The sequence below is a fragment of the Cygnus olor genome, chromosome 4 (genome assembly GCF_009769625.2).
Source record: "Cygnus olor isolate bCygOlo1 chromosome 4, bCygOlo1.pri.v2, whole genome shotgun sequence".
Classification (NCBI taxonomy): domain Eukaryota; kingdom Metazoa; phylum Chordata; class Aves; order Anseriformes; family Anatidae; genus Cygnus; species Cygnus olor.
The window spans coordinates 39,842,263-39,864,614 of NC_049172.1; the positions used below are offsets into that span (position 1 = coordinate 39,842,263).

A 22,352-nucleotide genomic window follows, 5' to 3' on the forward strand; every position below is an offset into this window, starting at 1 on the left:
AGATACATGTGTGAAACCATAAGATGTCCAGTCATCAAGCACTGAAGCACTAGAGAAGTAACATTCTATTTGCATTTAAAGCATTTGAGATAGTAACAACTAATTAGTGCAATTAAACTTCTTGTTAACTATTTTACTTTTGATCACTGGATAATACGGAGTAGCAAGTCTTGATTTGGTAGCATATTACCTGCTATATATACAGTGCGAAACATCCCATTTGCTTGTCTGAAAGGGCAGACGCTCACTTCTGCACTGATAAGAAGAAGATACTATCCTTTATTTTTCTCCTGGTACAATCTCCATATACAGAAGACATGCAAATTGTGTTCAGCTCCTGCGTTACGGACATAACCACCTCACTATCTTCAAGATAGTTGGTGTAAAATTTAAAAAGAAAATTACCTCTCCTTATAGACCAAATACTTTTCTCAGGGACTCTTCAGTCTGTTTGTGTACACATTAGAATTTTATTCCAACAGGCAACTTCATAGGCAGGAAACAACAGCCTATAACAATGCAATGCACAGCCAAATTTTAGCTGGTAATAATCCTCAACTAAACACATTTTTAAAAAGTGCTTATGACTTTTGCTCAAATCAACTGCCTAAGCACTGACATTTCTGAAATCTGCATAATTTTTGTGTTTGTTTACAAATACGTTAAGTGCGTCATCATCATTGCTAAGCACATGTGGGATAACAAGAAAAAATAGAATAAATTTATATATTGAGCATATAAAGTATATTTAGTCGTTTTTGTGTAACAAGCATTTTCTGTGGAAGAAATGAGAACTCTGGAGATAGGTATGGCTCATAAATTACTGAACGTACTGACATTTCTCAGCATATTTCAGTTAATTTGAAGATTCCTCACAGCATTAACAGGTCGACTTGTTTTTAAAATGCAGAATATAACATATCCATTGTGCTTCCAGTCATACCTTTTAACAACCTTTTTTTTTTTTAAAATGTCTTCTTGGCATGTAATGTAATCGTATTCTATTAAATATTAGCTTAAGACAGTATTCCAGTATTTATTTATAGGCCTATGACCACACAAACAAGAATAGCTAGAGGGGGACGAAGAAAGATGCATACGATCTCTATTTAATCCTACTTTTTTACCTGTTCTAGTCATTCAGTGTGAGTCTCACTGCATGCAACAAAAAAGCAACACCTGCTGTATGATTCATTTTGTAGGTTTTAGGCCTAAACTAAGCCAAGACACGTATATGTAAAATACAATAGTGCTATTTTTTCCCAATGTCATCATTAAAGAAAGAAGTAAACAACATACTCCCAACTGAAGTCCTGCCTACCTTCCACGAGAGCGCTGTACCAGCGTACCACACTCATTGGGACACGGACTGAAGAAGGACATGACATTGCTTTGATCAGGGACACGTAGGGGGTGTTCCTGCACACCCCTGAGAGCTACTGCATGCCCCACAAGACAGACCACCACCAAACGGCCAGCCTCAAATGCAGCATTCTTTGGGCAGAGTCTTTCCATACTGCTTGTAATTACTGACCTATAGATATCCACAGTTCTTTCCCGAGGAAGGAGCTACTGGAAGACAAAGTGAAGCGATTTTACATCAGTTTTATACTTCGTCATCTGCTGGGCACCACTGCACAGCTACGCAGCAGCTTCACTGTTGCTATTGGTGGAAGCAAGTAAAAAACGTTCAAAAAAAAGACAAGCTAAACAGGAGTTTGCATAAGTTTGCTTCAATGTGGTCTATTGAAGTTGTTTCCCTTCAACTGAATAAAAACAAAAAGTAAAAAAAAACACTAAACAGTATATGTTTGGTTCGTGAGTGTGGTGAAAAGGTATCTAAATCAATTTTTCTGATGAGAGGTGATATTTGACATTATGCAATTAATATGAGACTGACTATCCTGAGGATGCTCTTTAAATTAGTTTCACATAAACATTTCTGATATGAATAAAAGGTGCATGTCTGAAAGTTCTGCTCAATGAGCCTTTAAAAAAATACCCACATCTAAAAAAAACAAAATGAAGGGCGAAGTTTTGTTTGCACTTTATAGAACATATTTGAACTATGTGTTCTAAAAACATCATTACACAAAAATAATGTTACTTAGAAAGAATATCTATTTAAATTATTTTCTTTTCATCAGTAGATAATGTAATTAATTACTCAAAGAATTTTTCCTATGTTTTCTATCCATTAGAAAATAACTCTCCAGCTATTCAAGTTCTAAAGTATAAAGAAATATAGGCAACTTATTATGACTATCAGAAGACTGGAAAATGAGAAAGAAAAAAATACTACAAAGTAACATTCCAATTGAAGCCAGAGAATAGTAGAGACTGTATATTAAAGGTTACGTGCCTTTAGTACAATTAGGCAGAACAAAAGAAAACTGATGTATTACACTGTATATGTTTGTTCAGTTTTTCCATCATGATGATATTTCCTTTGATTCTACTTTTTCCTTTTGAAGTATTGCCTTAACATTTAGCTTGCAAACTAATGTGCATATTAGCATAAACCTGTGCTTAACATTTATTCTATAGGCCTCTAGACAAAAGCCTGAGTTAGTGTATAAGGTCAGAAAAATAGGCTTTGTAAATGTTACAACAGTAAACCTCAAGGTTCAGCAGAATATTAAATTGTGTAAAATTTTTTAATTTACCTGAATCAAGACTACTATATATAAACTCTAACAAAAACTAGAAAAAAAAACAATAAGCAATATTTAAACATATGTGAAGTGCATACAGAGAGGGAATAGTTTATAAAAAGTAATAAAATGGTTAAATTTAAAATTTTAGAACCCCAAAGTGCATGTAAATCCAGGCAACATCAGTAGTCTTGATATCCCTGATGTAACTAATTTTCTAGTGGTTTAGCTGAGAACACCATTTAGAAGTTACCTGTGATTAGTCCAAGCAGTTTACCACTCTAACAATAGGTCATCAGATGAATTCATAACATTGTTACAGACATGCAGGAAAAGCTGCACAGAGGACTACAGAAAAAAACAATTTCTCATAAATACATCTGGATAGAATGACAGCAGACGGAGATTGCAACAGGTCTCTGGCAACTGGAGAGTACTGGATGTTTAAGAAAGTTTCTTATTTTGAAGTTCGCTGGCAAGTCATTCTACAGCAAACAAAAGAGGCACTGAAGTGACTAAAAAAATAAAACAAAATTCTTGTACCATGATTCAAGACAAAATACCTGAAGTCTCTGAAAGCCCCTGTTCATGGGGGCAGGTTCACAGCTGAGAATCCCCAGCTGCATCTGGGAAATAGCTCAAAGGCATAGAAAATTAAATTCCCAGTACAAACCTGGCTCAAGTACCCACACTGAAAACCCATCAGAATGGAAGAAAAAGACCTATATAGACAATCCTTATGCACGCCTTATACCTGCCTAATCTCTGCATACTACCGGTCTGTTTGAATGCTATTTGATTGCTTCAGCGCTAAGCAATTATGCAGTGTTTGGGGAGAGCGTCACGGGGGTTAAACATTATAACCAGTCAAGAAAGCCACCTACAGACCAGAGAAGTAACAAATGTAAATGAAAATAAATTCAGCACTTGAAGGCAAATTGGTTATTGTTCACATATTATGAGTTATCCTTGAGGACAAGGGAAAAAAAAAAGGTAATAGCCTTGGGAGATTTCTTTCAGTATCTTCTGAGACAAGGTTAAAGCTAGAGAATTAGGGAAAGATTTATATTTAGCATACAGGGATAAAGCAACAGATGACATTAGGCACTGAACTGCCATTTAAATGACAGAACAATCATAATTTTGTAGGCTTTTTTTCAGCTGATACCTAGACCTAATACTCTGCATTATCTTCTACAAAGTACTGATGCACTCCCATGCTCATAACAGAGTTGCTCAGTCATAACCAGCATGGTTTGTGCTTGCTGGAAAACTATTTCATCTGGATCTGAGATGCTTGGTAATGCCAGGTCCAAGGATTTAAACTCAGATGAGGACCCTACCTTTACCTGCTAATGTCAACTTCTGTTCCATGTTGTCCCAGAAGTTCCTCTGCATATGCAGTTACCAGGGGAATTTAGGTAAATTTTAAAAGAGATTTAAAATATATGAATGGAGAAACCCTCATATATCAGAGCATGGGTACAGTTTCTGTTATCCAACACCCAACAATCGCTATTCATAGGTGTCTAATTCATAGGTGTTTAAGGAACGAGCATAACTATCAGGACACACAGTAACGTTGGGGAAAAGATCCTTCTGGGCAACACCACACAAGCACCAGGCAGTCACTGCTTTGGGGAAGATGGTTAATAGTCACCAACAGATGCTGGATTCTCCAGAACTTTTTCCAATTCTCTTGGCCTCCCTACCCCTGCAAGCAGTAAGCTTAAATCACTAACTTTTTCTTTCAAAGGGGGAAGAGGAATATTATTTTCTATGTTAGAGCTGCTGCTTGAATAATGTCATTGGGTGCCTCTTAGAACTGGTATTGTCAGAAATAGTGAGCAATCACTCCCTATTCACCTTTTCTATACGCCCATGATTTATAAAAATCTCCATCACATTTTGCTTCTCCTGTAAATTTTTTCTTCCTAATTTGAAGTCAGTTTGTTTCATTGTTCTTTTAAGACTCTCCTCTTCCACACCTCCGGTCTTTCCTACTCTGGGCCTCTAACATAATTCCACACTTTCCTTCCTAAGTGCTGAGAATTTCTTTCCTAAGTGCTGAGAACTAAATTAGAGCCAAACATCGCATATATGTTGATGCAGCTGTTTTATCTTGTCGTTAAGTGCATTACTTTGCATTTATGAATACTGTAGTTCTGCACGCCTTTCAGTCACATCATAGGAGCATTCTTCAGAAAGTCAAATATAAAGCTGACTGAACAGCTGTGTACTTAACTGTCATGTTATTATTTAGCCCTTTTTCCCCAGATTATATATAAAGGTTTTCCCGTATATGTTCTCTGAGATTTCAACAGGAACCATACCCTATTGCACAGCATCAGAACAAAGAGCCATATAGCAGTTAGTGCCCTTTATTTCTTTGATATGACAGCTGATTTAGTGGAAAGTTATCCTTCACCACCATTTGCTCAGCCACTTCATTTCTTAACTTCACAAGGACTCTTAGGTAATTCTATACTCACCATAGGCTTGTAACAGTACATTTCCTTATTTAGTTTATAAGTCCTACTATTGATACCTCAGTTGAGACTGCTGCTCGGGCTTCTTCCCTGAGACGCTTCAGAGCTGAGCTAATCTTCTCCGGAGCAAGCACAGCAGCACATAGCTAGCTTTACCCGTTTGCTACAGCTACTCATTCTCAGAGCTCCTTCAGTCACCTCACTTCTCTGCTCCTCAGTCTGTTAGCCAGCCCCACAATTTACCAGCATGCTTGACCATCTTCCCATTTAGTAGAGGCTTATAACCTACCTCACACAGACCAAAATCCAAACCCACCAGGACCTCTCCTAATGATGTGACAGAATTTAAAAGGAAATGGCTTCACCAAACTCATATTCTTTCTTTCAAAATCAAGAGCAGAATTATTCATCATCTGGTTTCTCAAGGCAAATAAACCACCCTAGTACAGTTGACTGTAATTGACTTCCTACAGCTTCTAGTGATCTGGATAATGACTTCAGAGAAGTATGTTCAACATCACTAGCATGGCAGATCAAGCCCTTAGTTGTCATTTTGATATATTCTATTCCCACAAGCAAAGGACTTAAGTTTCTAATCAGGGGACAAAGGAATCTATTTTAAAATTTTCATATGAATAATATGAAGTGACAGGAACTACTGTTAAGAAGAAAAATTGAGTGATTTTATTTTTCCTAAAGTAGGAATATAGGTTACATGTGTTTTATTTGTGGTTCAGGTTCACTCTCCTTGCTCTGTGAGATGGTAATAACCACATTTAAAGAAGTACCTGAGGACCTGCAAACTCTCAGTCCTGTCAGTTGTAGCTGACATCTAATACTGAAGTGGATTTCTGAAGTTCATACAGCAACAGGTATTCCCTTTAAATTCACAGGAAACATTCTATAATTTAAGTGAAGCTGATGGGACCACTACTGGAGCAAGGCACTCGTCAGATGTCACTACCTAGCTTTTGCAAAATACTTTGCCAAAACAGTTAAGATGCCACTACGTAACACCTGTTGCTGTGATATCACAAAATAAATTTTACAGGTGTTATTTTTAGCTGAAGCTATTTTTTAATTAACTACCCATCTCTTCTTATATTGATTGCAGGGCATCTGTTCACTTGTAAGATTATGACTCATTATGACTTCAGTTCTCTACTTCCCTTCATATCCTATTCATTCACTTACCTATCCTACCATTATGGCAACGTTTTTTTCTGGTATGTTCTACGCTCTTCCTCCTTCTGCTGGAGACCTTCCATCTTAATGGATTTGCTTTAAGGTTATGAAGTATGAATTGATAATTCTTTCAAGTCAGTATAAACTTATGTCAGTATAAATATCCAAATAGCATAGGACACTGTAATAGCATAGGCACTGTAATAATTTGCATGAGTGCTACAATGTGTTGGGCAATTAAAAACTTAGAAAATAAACTAGCAAGTTTCTGAAAACCAAAAATCTAAATTGTATTCAGCTGATGTAAGCAAGCCATTCTGATGACCTCACTGGACCTGCTAAAACTTCTGTCGCATAATACCATTTAAAAAAGGGGGGGGGGGGGTGGGGGGGGGGGGGGGATGGGGGTGGAACAAAATTCCGGACATCATCTCTAAAGAAACAGAAATGTTTAAAAGAAAGGCTGCTCATCTGTCCAAGGCAGGTGCAGGTAAGTGCTGCCATCTGTCTTATGATGTAATATCACTACAATTGCCTTATATTTATGTTTGTAATTCAGTCCACCTCTAAGAAAACTGAGCTGCCCAGAGATGAAATGCAGGTATTTAGCAGCTGTTCTTTATAATACTGAATCTACCTTTTTTTTCCCCCCCCTACAGATTCAAATGCAATAGATTAGGACAGAAAAGTTTATTCTTTTTTGTTCAACTATTCAACTTGCAGTATCTATTAAAGAAAAATTTAATCAAGATATATATATATATTCCATTTGCTTCTATATTCATGATATTTTTAAACTTAACACTGATACAGTACTTAACATATATTAACTATATGAGTTACCTGTGAGTTAAAGCAAAGTCTGCTTTGCTTTTAAAAATAAATTCAATTTTTTTTTTTTAGTTGTCTCTCAGCTATTGGACAAAATCATCTATTTCAAAATCCTTGTGGTAAAGCCATTCTTAATTAATAACCACTAGTAATTATAGAAGTTAATGTCAAAATACCACTTGAGAAATCACATGTGGTGTCAAAGAATCCATTTTGCTTAGTTTTTCTCTTTATCATCTTGCATAGAAGATGAGAATAAGGACAGCAAATAACGTCTGAGCATCAGCTGTATTGCTGTATTATCAAACCATAACTGCAAAATATACATTTATATTCTGTGGGGAAATAAACACTCTCAGATTATTTTAGAACCTCCACCAGGGAGTGTAATAGCAGGGCTTGGTTTGGGTTGTGGTTTTTTTGGTTGGTTGGTTTTATTATTTTTTTTCGGAGCAAATGTTTTGTCAAATTTATTTAATAAAAAGCAATGAGCCAAAACAAACAAACAAAAAAGCACAAAACAATTGATATTGAGGGATCTCTGTTTCAGTAGTAAAGAAAAAGTAAAGTCAAATTCCCAAGAACATAGGGAGTTCATAAGTAATGCTCAGGATCCCAAGTCACAAAGTTGTTTTTTTTTTTACTTCTGTATTTCTCTGCTTTGCATAATCAACATTTCCTTCTTCTACCTTTATTTCTATTGTCACTTATTTCATCCTCTGATTTTTAACTGGCAATTTGTGCTCTCTCATCACTGACTTTCCTTCAAGCAGGGTCTGCAGTTTGTTTCCACATAAGATTTTCATGAAAAAACTATCAAAACTATTTATGCAGTCTGCCATGCTTTCAGGGATGAAAAAGAATACCAACAGCTTTGTACTTATTGTAAACGTGTGACCCTCCTCCCAGACTGCCAAATGCAAATACATAGCTGCGTTCAGTTTTGATGAAATTCTCACAGCACAGTAATGCATCTTGAGCTTTGTGGTTCAGAAAGAAAAGCACCAGAAATTGAGTGCAGATGTAAGTAAACTGTGAAAATAGTATTGTTCTTGCAACACGGGATGTCTGACAGCACTGAAGGAAAACATACTTTTTTAACTGTTTTGCATTAACCATATTTTTTATTCATTTTCCATTTTCATTACGTATGCAAATAGAAAGTATCAGGATTTTAAACAAACAAAAAAATCACTCGACCTTTTTGGTAAGCTGAGGTACAGTAAGACTTCACTTATGTTTACAACATTGCTACATCATATTACCTGGCCCTGATGTTTCACATTATCAGCTTCTTTATTACTTATGAATTTCTTTATGATCTTTTAAGATAATTAAAGATATTGCCTAATTCTGTAGATCACGTAGCCATAAGATGAAGATAAAAATGTAAAACAAGTTACTTACCTCCTTTTCCAAAAGCTTAGTCCTTTTACTCAGTTTTCAGCAAAGGAACATTTCCTACAGTATCACACTAGAGAATAATAATAATAAAAAAAAGAAAATAGTTTCACTCATTAAGAAACAAAAAATATAGATTGCAATAGATCAAGGTTTTGTCCCCTGTGAAGTATGAAAGCATGCATTATTTTAAGTTATGCAATTTAAAATATTAAAGTATGTTCCACTTAATCATTTACATCTTACAGCACTATTTTATTAAATAATGAAATATTTATAGCCTCTAAGGCTCTAATTAAAATGTTTTCTCAAAATTATTTTGCTGATTTCATATGAAGACTTAACATATGAAAACAGACAACCCAGTAAATATTTAAAAGGAAATGATCTATGAATATTCACTCGCGAACAGCAGAGCGACAAAGAACAGGCACACAAAAGCAACTCCAAACTTAATCCTCTCCACACCAGCAAAGCATAATCAGATCCAACTCACGTGGCTAAAACAACTTCTATTTTCTGCCTCTTGAAAATGCTTTGATTAGGAATATATGTCTGGAAGAAGTTCCCCAGAAAAGCCATTTTAGACTGTCATGATAGCACTACATAGGCCATTTTGGTCTCTCTGGCCACATGAGCACTGGAATGGCACTACCACAGGGTCGCTACCACTGAGCCATCCCACCAGCAACCTACACCTTTCCACAGAAATCTTTCTTCTCTTCATATTTTTCCTTTTAAGTTGAAAACTTAACTATATCTCTATTGATAAAAACTGCCTTTAGGCCTTCTGCTGCCACAGGGAAGGTCTTTCACCTGTATTCCTGGCAAAGAGCAGGGAGCACCACCGCCAGTAGGCCTGTGTTCACCCGGCTGCTCTCCTGACTTGCTCAGCCACAGTACGCCTCATCTGCACAGTCCTGCCTGTCCGTCACGGACAAGCACTTGCAAATGAAGGCTCTCTGGCATTTTGGGTACTTCAGGCAGTTAGGTACAGGACACCAAACCAGCAAGGCGTTCACAGGCTCCAGTGCAACATGGGCATCCATCGGCCTTAGGGTGAGGCAGAAACCCGCTCGCCCAGCGCTTCCGAGCATCTGTGTAACTGAGGGGTCTTTACTTTGTTTTATTTAAAGGTCGATGTGTTACAAGATCCCTAAATAACTACATACTATTCATCAGTTGCACCAGCAATTCGCTGACTTTTGCTGTCCAGATGATTTCAACTGAGTAGCTTGGGTTAGTATAAGCACAGGGCCAAAATATTTACCAAATCTAAATTCTTCAAAAATTATTACATTGCTAACCCAGGTGATGCAATAAAAATTTTACTCTTTAATTTTTCATTATAATTATTATTGCTGTTTAAAAAAGGGTGAAAAAATCTGATTTCAAGCAAGTTGACATTTTAAAGCCTTATTTAAAATGCTGAAAGCATCTTGTTCTTATTAACTTTCTCTACATCTTCAGCAGTAGGTTGTTTTTCATTTGTTTTTAAAATCAAGGTATAGATGGGCTCACATACAGCTGCAATTCCCCAACATCAGGCCTTTTCATTCCCTTGCCCCTCTTAATAATTCTCTTTTTTTTTTTTCCCTGTGCTATTTCTCTTCCAACAAGAGCAGATGAAAAGTATCAGACAGAAAGAGAGGAGAGATGCAGCACCAGACAGACACTCTCCAGCTCTTTTTTCCCCCATTTTCAGTTTTGTGAAATCTACGTTAAAAAGTGCATTCAATCCCCCAGTTACAAAGAAACACCTAAATTCCAGTATTAAATTTTAGATTCTGTACAATGTGTGCAGTCTTTAAATGTGTACTCAATTAGTACAACCTTAGTTTTAACTCTTCTGACATTATTTAGTAACTGTGTAAATAAGTACAAGCATCTCAGTTATGACCAAACACTTGACACCATAGAAGACAGGGAGAAAGATGTACACTGCTTTGCTGTTTGAGGTATTCAACAAGAAGCTTGAAATACACAATACTAAAGGATTTTAACCCCTGCTTTTCTTTAAGCTTAGGGCTTAATTTCTTCTATCAAATTTCTTTTATCACAATGACAGAAAATTTGAACTGTCTCAAATAACAGGCCATTAGTCAACAATCTATTGTAATCTTTGAAATATTACACTGAAGTGATAACTGATTAGTATTCACATGTCCAGGTCATGCCAACATATTGGCAAACACCATTAGAGATATAGAAGGAGAGGAGCCTGAAGTTAAGCAAACAATACAAGTGAGTTAAGATACAAATCACTAAGGGTCATTTTCATTCCACGCAAAATCATAAAAATCAGAATTCAGCAATTTGAAATGGGTACACTCCAAAAAAAACTTGAATTTGTTATCTTTTGATAAAAAAAAACAGAAGTCCTGTGCTCATGCAATAATAAGAGTTGTGGTATTAGCCTTACAGCAAATATATTCCTGTAAGACATGTTATAGGCTTATTTAGTAGCAAAACTACATCAGTTTTCTATTTCCTATTCCCTGCTAAATACCAAATCAGTGACAGTCGTGCAAAAGCAATACTAATAAAACTGATCTACTCTCACAGCAGTGTGGCCTCACAGAAAATATTTATGGAGACAACTTGTCTAAAGCTTAATCTTTAGATTCTAAGCTAAATTATGTTTCCGAAACTGTAAAAGAGGAGTTGGCAGCCTTTAAAAAGAAATCTTATCAATAGATCAAGCTTGATACGCTTGAACACAATTAACCTTAATCCTCCAATATGCTTCTATGGAGTTGATCTAAACCTCAACATCTTCAATTTTGTACATGTGCATCTTCAAATACTGAGGGAATTTTTGCAAACTAAAATGGCTATTTTTCTACTACCATCATTTGCACATATTATAAAGAAAAGGAAGATACTACAGATGACAATATACTCCTCCATCCTCCTTTGAAATGGTTGAGAAGGTTTGTGGCTGTTACAGAGCATGCTCTGGAAGCTCACTCCAGCAGTAAGACTGTGGCTGCTCGGTGTTAAACATGAAACCCATCACTGCTTGAGGAGGGGAAAATGTCAGCTCACTAAATAAATCCTGGCTGGCAGTCAATTAGTTATTACTTTTACCACCTGCCCACACACCTGTTGTTAAGTTAACGCTTTTGCATCCGCTCTCCCTACAGACCAGTAGAACTTTATGAAATAAAGTGACGCAAAACTCTGACACAGTCCTTGTTACAAAATATGCCTCGAATAGCTATTAATCAAAGGATGCCGTGAGCTCAACAGAGCCTTCAATAATACTATGAGACTGAACATCTACAGCTATTGTTTCAGCCGTAAATCTTGTAAATGCTTTTTACTGTAGCAACAAACTGTTAATAAATTCAACTTGCATTACCAGAAACATATAAAGGACAGGATACACTTCATGATGTTTTCTCAATGTCCTCCCAAGCCCATGCACTCAGGCATTTTGTTTCCAGAACTATTTTATAGTTAGCAGTGACACACTGTTCCCCGTACACTCTCTCATGACTGACGAGGGAGAGCAGCGACCGAATGCCATTGCCAGCACTGTGCCCATCTCACCCAGCAGAGCAGGGAGGCTTTCTGCTTCCAGCTCACAGCAGCTTTAGCAGCAATTAGCAACATTAATTGCACATGTTGCATTGGGCAAATAGAGTCTTAAAAAAAAAAAACACCAAAACCAACAACAGCAGAAGTGCTGTCCCTGCTATTGTGCAAAAGTGGCAGTTTTCCACTATTCTAGAGCATATATTCAATAAATGGGAGTGATAAACCAGGCATAACACAGGTTACTCAGTGAACGGTCTGAAGTTTTCAAAGTACTTCAAACACTTACTGAATAAAGAAGCACAAAGATAGGAACTTCTCATCTATGTTCATTTTGTTTCAATTAAGAAGCAATTCCTCCAGTGAGATTTATGGAAGCATTCACATTCCATACAGCTTTAATCCCTATAAACCTACAGCAAAGGTCACCGGCTTGTTTTTACTTTCTCCTCATATTACCGCATTTTCTTCTCAGTAAGGACATAATAGATCTAAAGAGATAAAGCGAGAGAAACAGATGTTGTTTGACATCAACCAAAAAGCTGGACTATACAAAAGATCACAACCCCTACGTATCAAGTCTAGAAATCTCTCTCGGCATTATGCTGGTTGGGATTCAGACTGAGCGAGGCTGAATGTACATGGCTGCTGAGCAAGCTGTGCTCCAAGGCACACAGCAGTTAAACACTGACAACAGCCTAAACCAGCTGGGAGGGGGAAAAGTGTTCAGACAGATCCAGCCAGCCAGGTGTTTCCTCTCCATGTAGTTCATTGCACTTTCGATATTCTTGATCAACTTGTTCTTTGTTTGCCCCTTCATTTCTTTGAGGTTTGAAACCCACTAGCACCTGCAATCCTTCAGAAATGTAAAGCAGATTAAGCACAAAGGATTAGCATGAGATATTGAAAATCCCCCCCTCCACATCCTCACCTATGTACTAACAAAACCAGAAGATGCAAGTAGAGGAGAACTGCTCCACAGAAAAACAACTTGTTGCCCCGTAGCCCAATGGGGGGGGGTTAAGGACAACACCATAACCATTTCTCAGCCCATTACTCTTATAATGCAGTTCAGCATAACCTTTAAAGTTGCAGCCTTCCCTGACTTACAAGTTTTACCCCAGAGACACGTAATCTCTGTTTCCTGGGATCTTTAAATCCAATCTGCTGTACTGGTGTTTCCCCAGCCACTTGCCTGTTCTCTGGAAGCAGAGTCACCTGGACTACGGGGAAAATAACGCCGTGGTAGACTCCCACTACTGGTGGACAGGGGACAGACAGATTTCAGTATGGAAAAGGGGGAAGACGAACAGGAGAAAAGGAAGATGATTCCCTCATATAAAACTAATTTCAAAAAGACAGTTCATTTCACCAAAATTTTACAAATTTACTTTTATAGCAATAATTGCCACTGTGAAGGGTACGGAGTTCAGAGGACAATTGGTTCATCTTGCAAACTCAAAAGAGTGACTGGTACGTGTCACATGGCACACACCAGTAGCACGGGTATGTAAGAAAGAGACTTCATACATGAAACTCTTCTATTAGTAACCTTCCCCAGAAAAATCATCTGTATGGAAACAGTTTCAGTTGCGCTTTTACTCTATTAAGTTCAAAAAGAGCAGGAAGTACCTTCAACTGCAAGAAAAACACCAGAATATGTACATGACATGGTTTTCCAGACAACTTTTAGTAGCTTTTATTCGGTTAAAGAAATGGAGGTAGAAGTTTCTGAAGCAACTGAAAACATCTGCATTGCAGCACCAGCGCACAAAAGATTTGATTGCCTTCTGCTTGGAGGACTGAGCCAGCGACTGTAAGAAGATACCCAGCTGTAAAAGATGCTACCACTGACATTTTGCTAGTTGGCATTTACTAACAGAGCCCAAAACAGGTACATAGGTTTGGTTCAGGGCAGTTTAAGGGAAAGCTGCTTATTCTTTTACAAACTAATCCCTCTTCCCTGTGTTCAGCCACATAATAGTCTGAAGTTCAAAGTACCAAATAGCAGCTAGCATTGTAAAGATGGAATCAATAGTATAATCCTATTAAATTCTGCAAAGCAGGCTACTTTTCAGATATATACTGGAATCCTCTTAAGTTTCTTTTTTTTTTTTCTTATATAAAAGGTAGGGTTATGCGAGACTCTAGCCAGAAACCTAAAAACATTGCGTACGTAATGCTCATAGGTAGCAGTGCAGTCTGCTTTCCTCTGACTAACATGCAACTGTGACACTTTACTAGACAGTATTCCAGAGTAAAACCAAAGTTTCCTTTGCTTTTCTAACTAAAGGCAATGAAATAATTGATGAGCTGACTCACACAAAAAGACTTTAATGAGAACTGACACTTCCATTTGTATGGGAGCTACTGACACCTATTGCAGAAATTCCTCCATTCACAGGATCAGATTGTTCTTACTGATATTGAAAGCTGGTGTTATCATTTGCATGACCGTCTTTCCAGATATTAGCTCTTGTACAAACAGTTTACTCCATTCCAAGCTTCATCTGCTTATATTTGAAGATTGCTGGATCTCTAAATACATTTTGAACAATTACCATGTTTGAAGCTATAGGAAGATTTAATCTATTTAGCTCACATAGCAGGAGGATAAGAAATACCTACGGCACTAGCTACCTGAATGTTACATCAACAAAAATGAATGCTGTTATCTATCCCAGTCCACACGCTGGCCGCTGCAGCTAAGCAGTATGAGCTATGTAGATACTTGCTGATGTGGACAGACCTATATTCCCAGTTCTGTCACAGCATCCATCCAGAAAGTTACGCTGCAGTCTACACATGCTCCAAGACAGCCTGGCATTTTTCTCATGTCTTTCAGAGAAAAGAAGCTACACACAAAAAATTAAGAAATTCTTTCTCTGCTCCTAGAAAACATCTTTAATTGTCCTCCTTCCTATCTTTCCCTGTTCTATCAATGCTTCCCAGTTGTGCAGCCACCCCAAATCCTGAGGTATTAGCAAACATATTTTAAAAATGTCAGGGCCTTTACAGTAACTCAACTACATTTAGAGGTATATAAAAATCTGCAACTACAATTCACAACTCGGAAAATCATTGCAACTCTATGATAAGAATGATTCGCCGACATTGCTTAAAATATGACGGATTTCTCATTTCCCCAAACTATAAGTGTACGTACTTGATGTTTTCTACATTAATTTGATGCATTTTGTGGATTAACTTTTATTGTTAGCATCATACCAGCTTCTATATCCACAAACCAGCAGCAGCACCCCTCACACGTAAAGTACTGGCCAGATGCCTCCTCTGAATGGGGCAGTTGGAAAGGAGCTGAAGGCCGGGCTGGGACCCTGCCCGGCCCCCTGGCACAAGAGGGCAGTGAGGGAGTTGGGGAGAGAAGCCACAGCTCCAGCGTTCCCACCCTGCCTTTGCCCCATCCACCTCTCACATTTTAAATTAATCTCTCAATAGATCGCAACGTGTTATAAAGGTTTGGGATTGACAGGGGAAAAAAGACATAAGTGTGGCAGCCTCATTAGCATTCTGCTCTCAAAGGCTCCACACAGCTTTGTCTTTTGAAGAGTAAAAGCTGCTTAACAAGTCAGCAATAGCTCCGTTCCCCCTAGAACAGCTATGGTAACAGTCTTCATTTCACAAACACGTTTCTTGAACTACTTTCCCAAGTCCCTGCTAATACAAACCTGTAGAGTGAAATAAATGCAAGACAGCTCTTTTGTTTCCCAGCTTCTTTAAAAAAAACGTCACATGACAAGTATATCACTCCTGTTTCCTGTCTTTTCCCTTCTGTCACAAATAATTCACCAGAATACACATTTCTGAAGATAGAGATAGGTAGTTTGTGGGACTAGAAATCCACAAAATCAGCTGTCATAACCACGGCCAAAGTTAGTCTCACATTTCTGAGGATTTCTGACAACGAGGAGTCAATTGGCAGCGTGCTTTAAGATGTGCCTGTCCAAGCATTTGAGGAAACCTTTGAGCTTTAAGACTGGTTTGGGGTGATTATGTAATTTTGCTAAACAGAGGATCACAACAAAACTAGTTTACCTACTACTAAAGGTAGTAGTAGATCCTCTTATTTTGAGATAAGCCTGCATAAGCGTTGATTTTCAAAACATTTCTCTCATGATCTGGACGCAGGCCTCTCCCAGAAGACGAGCTGTCCCACTCATGAGCACTGAGGTGCCACAGCTGCCTCAGAGGGATGAGGAGGCACGTTCCTATTGCAGGCTGGACACCTTGCAGCTACTTCATCTAGACTGAAGAATTCACGTTGAAATAGTGTGGCTAGGTAAATAAATCACTAAAGCACTGCCATATAGATATCCGATTTTTAAAACTTTATGGACTGCTGTTTTTTCATGGGGCATGAAGCCTGAGGAAAAAGCTGCGGTTTGGCACAAGTGAGGGGTGTGGGACAGGCTATGCCAGGCACTTTTTCAGAAGCCGGTCTAATGGTTTATCTAATCCTTTATGAGTGTTTGATCATTTCTGCTCAACTTTCAGCCACCATTGAATTGTTCCATTACAAACATGGCAAAGGTATCAAACACTTGCCTTTAAAACCTCTCTACCATACTGTGCTCTTCTGAAATATGAAGCCTGGACATCAAGAGAAAAAAGCATGCATTTATTAATATGTAAAACGCAAATGCTTTCCTGATTAATAAATCAAAGCTGCAACATTAATCTCAAGAGTAAACGAATGAAAACCACAAAGCAGAGGTCAGTTTTTAATTTGAGGTTGCTACTGATAAAATCTGTGTTAGCTATAACAGGAAGTCTGTTGTCCCAGTCCCTACGCACACCCAAGTTTCTACAGAGCAGCCTCACAGTCAGAAGGAAAAGAAGGACTTAGAAGTTGGTACACATTTACTTCATACACAGCCTTAAACCCAGGAGGCAATCTAGCCTTCTTTGATGTAGAAGAGCTGCTAATGCTGCTATTGTTTTTCTTCTCCCTGCTCCAACCATCCCTTTGCATTTATGAGAGATTTGAATTGCAGAAACAGAAACCATAGCCTACTCCCAAAAGTATACCGCTGATACATCCAAGACAGCCTGTGTATGTAGAAGCACTCCTTTTATTTATAAAGGATAAGCAATCCAAAGCATTTTCTCATTGTGAGAATTTGTTTAAAGTCAAATAAATATAAATATTTAGGGTACCATAAGCAGTGCAGCGTTCATTCAGGAGATGTTCAGAAACCGAACACTTCAAGAAGTCTACGAACTTCTAAAACACATCAGCCTGCCCTCTGGATAGACACACACGGATGAGCTCACGGCAGAAAGTCTTTCCACACCCACGGAAGGAAGAGGAGCGTTTAAAAACGGGCCTTGGAACACCCTGATACAGGACATCACAATAACACTGATTTCCCTGAACAGCATACAGTTCTTTTAAAAGGAACAAAACGTTAATAAGTCATATTTTTCACGATTCTGAAAACTATCAGTTAAAATTTAGTAAATGTAGAGACCTGTACACCCCAGGAGTGAGAATACACTGATGCATAAAAATCTTCATTGAAAGGACAACATAGTTCTGATTAAAAAAAATAATAAAAATAAATTCTTTCTTCCTTTCTCTTTACTTTAAGCAGAAAAAAAGAAATCTAACCGAAAACAACAACGTGTTTTCTAACAGGCACTGACAAATTGACAAGGAAGAGAAAACAGTCAACACATTTCTAAGATCATTTTGTGTTATTTTTACACATACAAGAGAAACATCAGTGATCCAGAAGCATTATACAGAATATGACTTCTGATTTAGCTGGCGTTACTGAGGCAAAGAAGATGAAATACGCCTTGCATGTTCAGTGATTCAATCCAGATACAAGTAATAGAGAAAACAGAAAAAATATGCATAGAAGATGAGGTAAGAAGCAGGTGTGGGAATCAAAAGAGACAGTGCTCAGACAGGACACGCAGTGCTTATGAAGACCCACCAGGGTGAATAAAAAGAGGAAAGGTCTCATTCAGCGCTTCTGAAGAGCCTGACAGGGCATGAGCTGTGAAGGGCTTTGGCCAAACTTTCTTAGCTGCTGAGCAGTGCAGGAGAGCAATTGCAGGACTGTGGTGGTATCAGCCAGCAAACCTAGACAGGCAGAAATAAGAGCAAAACACGCCCACACCTGAAATCATTGGGATGAATTAACTAGGTAGAAGCGTGTCTGTGTAGGTATGAATATGACAAGTATTTTCAGTAGAATATTTCTGATATTTAAAAAAGGAAAAACTAAAAGAAAAGGAAAAAGTGTTCCTGCAAAGAGCCATTTTTGCAAGTGCTGAAGTTTTTATCTTCAGAATAATATCCCAGAAGTCTCCCTAGGTTATTTTATATATACATATATAGCATGAGTTCTTGAAATACATATAAAAGTGTATATGTGTATATATACACACATACATATAACTACACCCGATCTGATACATTTTCCTATTTGATGATTCATTAACATGAATCCAATCATAAGCATATTTCACTCTCAATTATATCTATTTATATTTCATCTCTACATACTTAAAAACAGATCTTTAACAGTTACAGCATCTAGCACATTTTTCCCCTGACTCACACAGAAGAAAAACACTCATATCATCCACAAACGATGTGCCTTTTGTCATCAAAAAATTTCAGCTAATTGCCAAATACAGAAGCATTTATTCAGATTTTAGCAAGTCTAAATAAGTGAGGACAAGAGAGGAGTTTAGTTTTGTAAGGGTCGGTTTCACATTCTTCTGAACACAGATCTGTGCACAAAAAGTGATTTACCTGAGTAAAGGACTTCAAAATACAGCCTTTGAGTGGCACAGTGAAATAGCTATGAAATAAACTATGCTGTCAAAATTTTGTTTGGAGAAAACCCGAAAGCCTCAGTTGTTTACGCAATTCAAATAAGGAAGATTTAGTTAATTACCACATGCAACTCGAACTTCTGACATTTTCAATACGTTGCTCACATACGCTACAAAACCAAATCTTAGTCACGCATCCCTAACTGATTTCCTACTGCCCCCCCAATCTGTCTTGCTAATGTTAAAAACTGTCTTGGGAGAACTCTTTGCACAGTTTAGCAGTCTCGATTTTGTATTTGTCATGCAATGAGTCGAAGATGACTTATGCTGTAGTCTACATCATTCTTCAGCTGTTTTTTTGTTTGTTTTTTCTTTACTTGTTTTCTTTGCATAATTAATAACTATTTGTAGCAAGTTCACAGACCATAACCCCAAACAAGTAGAGGATGTGCATGCTCCCCCATCTACTCAGCCAAAAAGGACAAACACGTTCAAGCAAACTTCAAGTTAGCCTAAAGATCAACGCTGGAACATTTGGCAGGTTGCTTCCTCGAACAATCAAAAACCCTACTCCAAATAGTTTGCATTGCAGGGGGAATATGTTTGATTAGATGCCTGATGCTCATTATAAGAAAAGAGACCATAAATGCAAAAGGCAGCCTAGCTATCAAAAACAGGCAGACAGTATTTTCTTTACAAATAACTTATTATCATTATTATTATTATTTATCTTAAAGGCTTTTATAACTCAGAACTCCTGCTGCAGGACTGGACTCTACCTTCCATGGAAGCCTGCTCTGCAGACAGCTGCTCTCCCTGCTGAGGGTGGGAAGAAGTGATCTCCAGAGGAACGCCAGGACAACAACCGTCCCTTCATTCTCCTTCGCCACAGTGGTCTGCTTCTACTGATAGGAAAATCCTTTTCAACACCAGCAACACACCAAGAGTTATGTTTTGCAACAGATATCGTAGCAATGAAGCTAAAGCTGTATAGACTGAGGACAAAAATTATTTTTGAACCACACCAAAACATGTCATTTTTTCCCCCATTTGCTCTCCATTTCTGCAGCAGTTCTACATCATCTGCTTTTTTTTTTTTTCTTCACAGCTTGGCTTTCCCCATTTCAACTGCCCTCCTTTATAAAATATTCAAACTCAGCAAGAATGTTACATAAATTATTTTTAAGAGCTTGACTAGCGTAAAGATATGCTCAGAAATTCATGGGAAATGATGAAATTGTACTGGTAATTTCCTTAGTTCAACTGCACTAACACAGAGGAAAGATTTCCATCCTTTCCTAGCTCTAGCACGTTACATACTCCTAGACCTGATTTTTTTCTCTGTTAGTAAACCTAAGATGACAGCCTGTCTCATGGCATACAGGGTCAAGTAAAAACAGCTCTCCCGTACCACCGCCTCCTCCCCACTGCCACAAGACAGCAGCCTCAGCCTGCTCCAGAAGTGACGCGTTATCGGAGCATCTTCGCCTTCGATAATGAAGCTAGTTAATAAGCAGGTCCTCCATAGGGCAGCGCAGTGTGGGTGAGCGTAGCTCACTACTCTCCCATTTCAAATTACACATGCAACAGACTACATTTTGTTTCATTTCACAGTTTTCCCCTCTTCCATTCTCGTTTCAACTCAGAATTATAATCGAGTCCATTTATGTGCACATCTCCAAAACACTGTAATGAGAAAGGGTAGCTAGTAAATTATCAAAAGGTTACAGAACCTGTTCCTGGCTCTTTTCTGTCTCTCATACCCACAGCTGGGTTCAAAGGCCAAGGTCTCTCTCCAGTACACGTGCTTATGACTGTTCCACAACTTCCCCTATGCATGTTTATGGGAAGAGGCTCCACAGCCAGCTGTCTACTGACAGACCAAAAGAACCATCCACATCCTCGTTAGGATTTTCTGTACTTTAAGACTTTGACAATAACCCTGTAAGTACTGACTGCTCCCTAGCCTCTCATTAGGGAGCTCGGTAGCAGGAAGATGCACATTTTTGATGCTGACTAGTCATTTGGAGAGGTCTTATTTTTAAATTAATTTGAGACACTTTAAAACAAATCAACCCATAGAAGAATTCTTTCCTTGAGAGTGATTTGAAGCAGCACTCCAAACACTAAGGCATAAATTTACTGGTCAACTCCGACAATTTAAGACAATAAATTTTGCTGTTTTGTAGCTCATTTAAATTATTCCATGGGGTACAACTTATCAACATTAAAATTTTTTAAAGTAAAATCAATATTATAATATATTGCTGGGCCATAGAGATATCTTCCACGGTAACCGCTTCAAAGAAGCAGAAGTTATTAGGTTAAGACTAAAGGAGAAGACATAGCTCTTCCTGGAACATATTTTACATTTAATCTGAAGAGATGTACAGAACCATCCATGTATTTAGACTGAACCACTGTGCTGTGCACTGAGATGCATATTCCATCCTAATTGTTAATTATTCTGCTTTTACATTTTTTTTTTTTTCTTTAGCTCCTGTCATCCTGCTAGGTCCCCCTAATTACACATTCCTGAGATTTAGCAAATGCCTAGAGAACTCTGAAACCCTTAGGGAATAGCTTCCATGGAATTAATGGATTAGGCACACCAATTTTTCCTCTATTAGTTTACTCTTATACTGACAGAAGTAAAACTGTTCTGTGTTCCTACCAGAAGTCACTAATATGTTGCCCCAGTAAGTATGCCAGCTCCAACATATTAACAGAGTCTAATGGTTAGCTGCTGTTTTTAACTGGCATTCCCGGGAGCTGCAACATAGCTACTGTGTGCCAAATTCAGTGCAGCACAGCTGCTATTTGAAATTATCTTGTAGGTGTAGCTCTCCTGTATGAAACATGCAATATATTTATCTTTACAAAAAGACACTGTTCAGCAAATGATGAGCTTTGGCACCTAGCAGAGAAATGGTGCACCATTAAGTACTATAGCGGGTATTGGGAGGAGGAGGGAAAGAGGAACTGATCACCTGTACTAAGAACAAGGATGTTATTAGGTATGGACCAATTCCCAAATCTAAACTATACAGAAGGAATATAACAAGTAGCCAATTAAAAAAAATATATTTTCAGACTGCATCAGTAAAAGCAGAATCAACTCTTGCTAAAAGCAGGCCTGATATCCAAACATGCTCAGTAGTAGCACTATTAATTTGTGAATGAAGATACCACTTACAACAGCAGCCCAAAGAGATGCCCACAAAGATTCAGCATTCTCACAAACTGCTCGCATGTGGCTTCCAGTGTTTATACTGGCACATTTTAGATATATAATTGTATGGCTTCATCTAATTATCATGATTCTCCTGACACTGTAGTTTTAAAGGTCAAGTAGGGTATTTCTAAGCAGTTCAGTGTCTGAAGCAAACTAAGAAGAAATTAAAATGTAGGGAAGGAGTACGGGTTCATGATCTTCTTT

The 22,352-nt window shown here is 37.9% G+C and overlaps 1 long non-coding RNA gene across 1 annotated transcript in view; it reads right to left on the reverse strand.

Moving 5' to 3' along the window:
- LOC121070090 overlaps nucleotides 1-22,352 on the reverse strand; it is a 76,953-nt gene that overhangs the window by 10,022 nt on the left and 44,579 nt on the right. Inside the window, exon 2 of the long non-coding RNA XR_005819881.1 lies at nucleotides 8,567-8,633. This is a non-coding gene — a long non-coding RNA (uncharacterized LOC121070090). The remainder of the gene's footprint in view (nucleotides 1-8,566; nucleotides 8,634-22,352) is intronic.